Source organism: Galeopterus variegatus, unplaced genomic scaffold, assembly GCF_000696425.1.
Source record: "Galeopterus variegatus unplaced genomic scaffold, G_variegatus-3.0.2 Scaffold451, whole genome shotgun sequence".
Taxonomy (NCBI): Eukaryota; Metazoa; Chordata; class Mammalia; order Dermoptera; family Cynocephalidae; genus Galeopterus; species Galeopterus variegatus.
Window position 1 is genome coordinate 20,740 of NW_007726562.1, and position 6,782 is coordinate 27,521.

The 6,782-nt window shown below is 35.8% G+C and overlaps 1 pseudogene; it reads right to left on the reverse strand.

Annotated features, from left to right (window-relative positions):
- Nucleotides 1-739: 739 nt before the first annotated feature.
- Nucleotides 740-1,245, reverse strand: LOC103587452 (annotated as a pseudogene).
- Between the last annotated feature and the right edge of the window lie 5,537 nt (nucleotides 1,246-6,782).

Here is a 6,782-nt window from a genome sequence, read left to right on the forward strand (position 1 = left end):
GTTGAATTATATTACAGCAGAAAAACAAAAGGTCACATTTGATGAGAAATGGCTTTAGAAGAAACCACAGCTCATGAATAATAACCTTCAATAAAGGGAAATGAAAATTGCAGAAATGTTATCAAGAGAGGAGAGCAAGCATCAGTATTTGATATGGTAGTCTATTAACTGATGTAATGGAAATGATGAACTTTCCAGTGAAAAATCTATAAAAAGGAAAATGGTCCAGCTATTCATAGGTCATCTGTTATTTAAATTCAGCTCTGTGAGACTGAAAAAAAACCCCAGTGATATCTTAACCTAAATATGGACATTTATTTAACAAATTCTGAGAAAAGTAAAGATGCCTCATTTATTTTCATTTTCCTTATTGGTGCTGATTAATATTTGTTATCTTTCACATTTGGGTTAGTAAATTTGACCCTCAACTATTTTTTGAGGGAAATCATTCACATTCTATATTTATACATACACACACACACACATATATATGTATACACACATATGTATGTGAGCATATATATATATATATTTTGTGGCCATGTACCGATTTTTTTTAACCCCCCCCCCACTTTCCCACCTCTGGCCTCAGTTCTGTTCTCTTCTTTAGAAAGTTCAACAAATTACTGTGATTGTTGTATCTTTCTTTCATTCTTCGTTTTTAAATCTTTTGATATTTAAAACACATTTTAATAAAAACACTTTCTCACCATCTATAAATAAGAACAATTTTCACTTTTTAATCTGAAACTGTTCTGACATTAGACTCAGTTGCCTCCTGCTCCACAGGTTTCAGATGCCACCACACCACTAATTCCCCAGTGCTCTTGAGGCATGTGTTAGACATGTACATCTCTATTGGAAATCCTTACAGAAACTTCAGGGATTTGATTCTTATCAAATGTTTGATCACTTTCAGCTTTGCATTCACTAAAAGGATATTCTTGTGAACTTGAGGAGTATGTGCTTTTTCTAATCCAGTAATCTTTATTATATTTTTTTCCCAATACGGATATCTTTTTGTACTTTTTATCCTGGTAACAATATACAGTTTATGAGGGTGCTGTGGATCTCCACCATAATTTTCCTGCACTGCAGGTGAAGGTTGAAACACTTTTTCTGCAATTCTCGACCTGATAAATTTGTGACAAATCCATTTGTACAAATGAGAGATTCCACACTTTTTGTCACAGTCTGTAGTCTGTCTGGGGTTCTCTGAACTACTGAATGCAAAGTCACTGCCATAAGATTAGTGATTGTCATATTTAGAGGCAGAACTGGCTAATTGTTCAGGCTGAACTTCCCCACAGAAGGGAAGACATGGAGCAGATGAAGGAACTTTTTCTTTGTTATTTCTTTGTTTATTTATTTAGCTCAAATTTAGGAGTGAAAACATGCAGTATTTATCTTCCTCTGCCTGGCTATTTCACTTAACCTAATTTTCTCTAAGTTCATCCATGTTGCTATGAATGGCAGAATTTCATTCTTTTTTATGGCAGAGTAGTATTTCATTGTATATTTTCATTGTGTGTATATATATACACACACACACCACAATTTCCTTGTCCACTCATCTGCTGATGGAAATCTGGGTTCATTCCAACTCTTGGCTATTGAAAATAGTGCTGTATTAACATGGAAGTGCAGGCATCCCTTTAACATAATGATTTCCATTCCATTGGGTATATACCCAGTGGTGGGTTTAATAGATCATATGACAAGTCTCATTGTAGACATCTTTCACCTCCTTGGTTAAATTTATTCCTAGGCATTTTATTATTATTATTATTATTATTATTATTATTATTATTATTATTATTAGTGACTATTATAAATGCTATTGCTTAATTCCTTTTTGTGCTAGTTTGTTGTTTGAGCATAAAACACTACTGATTTGTGCACGTTGATTTTATATCCTGCAACTTTACTGAAATCATTATCAGCTCTAAGAGATTTATTTTTGTAGAGTCTTTAGGTTTTTCTATATATAAGATCATGTCATCTGTAAAAAGGGATAATTTAACTTTGTCTTTTTCTATGTGAATGTCCTTTATTTCTTTCTCTTGCCTGATTGCTCTGGCTAGTACTTCCAATATTATGTTATATAGTAGTGGTAAGAGTGAGCATCCTTTCTTTTTCCTATTCTTGCATCTCATTCAGGATAATATTGGTGGTGGGCTTGCCACATAGGCTTTTATTGTGTTGAGATACTTTTCTACTATACCTAATTTGCTGAGAGTCTTTATCATGAGGGATTTTGAGTTTTTGTAAAATGCTTTAATCTACATCTACTGAGAAAATCATGTGATTTTTGTCCATGAATTTGTTGATGTGATGTACCACATTTATTGACTTGTGTATGTTGAACCATCCTTGCATGCCTAGGATGAATACCTCTTGATTATGGTATATAATTTTTTTGATGTATTGCTGTATTCTGTTTGCTAATATTTTGTCAAGAATTTTTCCATCTATGCTCATCAGAGATATTGTCCCACAGTTTTCTTTTTTTGTTGTATCTTTGTCTGGTTTTGGTATCACGATAATGTTGGCCTCATAGAATGAGTTTGGGAGAATGGCCTCTGTTTCAATTATTTTGGAACAGGTTGAAGAGAATTGGTATTAATTCCTCTTTAATGGTTTGGTAGAATTCAGCAGTAAACCCACTCAGCACTGGGCTTTTCTTTGTTGGGAGACTACTGATTACTGCTTCAATTTCATTGTTTGTTCTTCTCTTCAGGTTTTCTATTTCTTTTTGATTCAGTCTTGGTAGTTTGTATGTGTCCAGAAATTTATCCATTTCCTCTAGATATTCAAATTTGTTGGCATATAGCTGCTTATAATAGGCTCTGATGATTCTTTGTATTTCAGTAGTATTGGTTGTAATGTCTCATTTTTCATTTCTAATTTTTGTTATTTGAGTCTTCTTTTTTTTAGTTAGCCTAGCTAATGGTTTGCCTATTTTGTTTATCTTCTCAAAAAAACAACTTTTTTGTTTCATTGATCTTTTGTATCATTTGGGGGGTTTCTATTTCATTTAGTTCTGCTCTGATCTTAATTATTTTTTTCCATCTACTAATTTTGAGATTGGATTGTTCTTGTTTTTTTAATTCTTTGAGGTATAGCATTAGGCTGTTTATTTGAAATCTTTCTGTTCTTATTATGTAAGCATTTATTGCAATAAACTTCTCTACTAAAACTGCTTTTGTAGTATCCCACAGGTTTGGTATGAGGTGTCTTTATTTTCATTAGCTTCAAGAAATTTTTGATTTCCTGTTTAATTTCTTCTTTGACTCATTGTCATTCAGGAAAATGTTTTACTTAATTTCCATGTATTTGTATAGTTTCCAGAGTTTCACTGGTTATTGATATCTAGCTTTAATCCTTGTTGTCTGAAAATATTCTAGAAATGATTTCAATTTAAAAAAAAAATGTTTTGAGACTTGATTTGTGACCTAACATGTGCTCTATCCTGGAGAATATTCCATGTGCTGTTGAGAAAAATGTATATTCTGTAGATGTTCAATGAAATGTTCTATATATATCTGCCAGGTCCATTTGGTCTAAAGTGTAGTTTAAATATCCTATGCTTCTCTGTTCATTTATCCCCTAGATGATTTGGCCAATTCTGAGAAAGAGGTGTTCAGGATTCCAATTATTATTGTATTAGGGTTTTTTTTTTCTTTCTTTATGTCTAATAGTGTTTGCTTTATATGTCTAGGTGCTCTGGTGTTGGGTACATATAAATTTATGACTATTATGTCTGCTTGTTAGATAGATTCCCTTTAATATTATGTAATTGCCTTCTTTGGCTCTTTTTATAGTTTTTGGCTTAAAGTCTGTTTTTATCGGTTATGAAAATAGCTACTCCTGCTTGTTTTGGGTTTACATTTGTCTGGTTTACTTTTTCCATCCCTTCACAATTAGTTTGTGTGTGTCTTTATAGGTGAGATGAGTCTCTTGAAGATACTATATAGTTGGGTCTAGCTTTTTAATCCAATCAGTTAGTCTATCTTTTCAGTGGGGAATTAAATCCATTTACAGTTAAGGTTGTTATTGAAAAGTATTGTCTTACTCCTGGCATATGATCAATTTTCATTTGGATGTTTCAAATATGTTTGTTCTTTTCTTCCCCTTTTATTGTTTGTCTTTGATGCTTGTTTTTTTTTTTTGAGGTGGTTAGAAATAGTTTCTTTTTCTTTCTCATTTGCATTTTTGTTTAACAGTGGTTATTGTTCTTTCTTATGCATTCATGATAGTGATTATCACTTTTTGGATTCCAAATATAAGCCTTTCTTGAGAATTTATTGTAAGGCTGGTCATGTGTTGGTGAATTTCTGCAGTTTTTGTTTGTCTGGAAAATAAACTATTTCTCCCTCATTTCTGAAGGGTAATCTTGCTGGGTATAGTATTCTTGGTAACTCCCTTATAGATGACTTGGTGCTTTTCTCTTGATGTTTTTAAGATTCTCCTTTTGTCTTTGAGTTTTGCTAGTCTGACTATAATATGTCTCAGAGAGGACTGATTTGAATTTAATTTGTTTGGGGATCTTTGAGCCTCCTGGATGTGAAGGTCCATGTTTCTCCCTATACCTAGGAAGTGTTCTGGGAGTTCTGCTACATTCATTTTTAAAGTATTAATCTCTTTGTTAATTTCCTCCTTCATATCCTGGATATTTTTTCTCATTTTTTGTGTTGCTGAACTGAATCTTCTTGTATCTCATTGAGTGACCTTAAGATTGTTACTCAGAATTCCTTTCCAGTTATTTCAAGTGTTTTGTGCTATATGGCGTCATACTTGAGAATTACTGTATTCCTTTGTGATGTCATATTTACTTGTTTTTTCATATTTCTAATATCTCTAAATTGATGTCTGGTCATCTGGTAGAGCAGTTGCTTCTTCTGTAACTCTGGAGTGGGTTTTGAGGAGAGAGAAGTCCTCTCGTAGATGTGTTTTATACTGAACATTGAACAGAGTGTTTTAATATGGGTTCCAGGTACATGCAGTAGTGTAATTTGTGTGGGTACCCTGGCCATATTCAGTGTTGAAGTTGTGTGTAAGAGCCTCTCTGGCCTAAGCACTGGGACACTTAGTGATTCCTTACTGAGGTTAGTGACCCAGCGTTCATTCATCTAGGACATGGGTGAGTTCTTTTCTTGGTAGAAGTGCCTGTGTGCCCTGTTGCTCTTTGGCTGGGGTGGATGACGACCATAATCATCTCCTGCTAGTCATCTCTGATACCTCAGCTAGTGTTCTGTGACCCTGATGACTGCACTGGGTATACTAGAGCTCCTCAATTTGGGAGATTGAGGAGATTGAGAATGGGAGAACCTGGACAGAGTTTTTCTTTTCTCTTTCCTACAGGCAGAGGGTCCTCCTAGGTCCTTGCTTCCCCTGGTTGGGAGGATGGGTTGGCAGTGATTGGGAATTTCTTCTTTATTTTTTGGTTATGCTGGTTTCTGCACTCTTGGGGGGTTCTGCATGTGTCTCTCCCTGGGCCAAGGGAGCTGTTTGGGCAGCACACATACCTCCCACCTCCAAGTGTGCTACCATGTGTGACGGAGTTTGGATGTGTTGTCCCCTCCAAAACTCATGTGGAAATTTGATTTCCAATGTGGCAGTGTTGGAAACTGATTGAGTCATGGGGTGGATCCCTCATGAATGGATTAATGCTCTCCCTGGGGGAGGGGGAAGTAATGAGTGAGTTCTTGCTCTATTAGTTTCCGTGAGAGCTCATTGCTTAAAAAGACCCTGGCACCTTCTCTCTCTCTCGCTTCCTCTCTCTTGCTTCCTCTCACCATGTGATCTGCTTGTATCTGCCAGCTGCCTGCCACTTTTCCGCCATGAGTAGAAGCAGCCTGAGTCCTTGTGCCAGATGCAGCTGTCCCAGAATCGTAAGCCAAATAAACCTCTTTCCTTTATAAATTACCCAGTCTCAGGTATTTCTATTATAGCAACACAAAATGGACTAAAACAATGTGTGACAGCATAATTCCCTCCTGTGGGTTAGGGCACTGAGTGTGGTCTATGCTCACTCATGTCTTTCCCCTGCCTGTGCTGGCAACTCTGCTTGTGTCAATGCAGTCAAGTGATCAGTGGGCTGCCTGCACAGTGATGGTGGCTGCCTGTGGCATTAAGCCCCGCTTGGGGCAGAAGTGGTTGTGGTGGTGGCCGCGGAAGACCTTCCATGCAGCAGCTGCTTCCCACTACTGCTGAGGTCCCCAGACACACTCCCTACCATCTGCCAATTGGGCAGGGGGCTGCTCCAGGAACTTAACATCTTAAAAGACATTTATCAAAAACCCTATTGTACTCAATGATAAAAGACTGAAAGCTTCCTCCTAAAATCAGAAACAAAACAAGGATGCTCCCTTTCACCACTTCTATTCAACTTTATACTGGAAGTCATAGCCAGAACATTTAAGCAATTGTATAAACACCATTGCAATCAAGATACAGAATTTTTTTATCTCCCCCAAATACCCTTGCATCTTTCTGTAATCAATCTATTACTGCCATAGTCATCTCCTGACAGCCACTGACTTATTTACTTTCCTTTAATTTTGTCTTCTTCAGCATGTCATATAAATTGAATCATACAAAATATAGCCTTTGAATTTGGTATAAGGCATTTGAGATTCATCAACATCATTACCTATACTTTGTTCCTTTTATTGTAGAGTAGTATTGTATTGTATAAATATGAATATATCATTGTTAATTTATTCAATAAGCAGTTGAAGAACAATGTTGTTCCAGGTTTCAGTGATTAAGAATAGAGC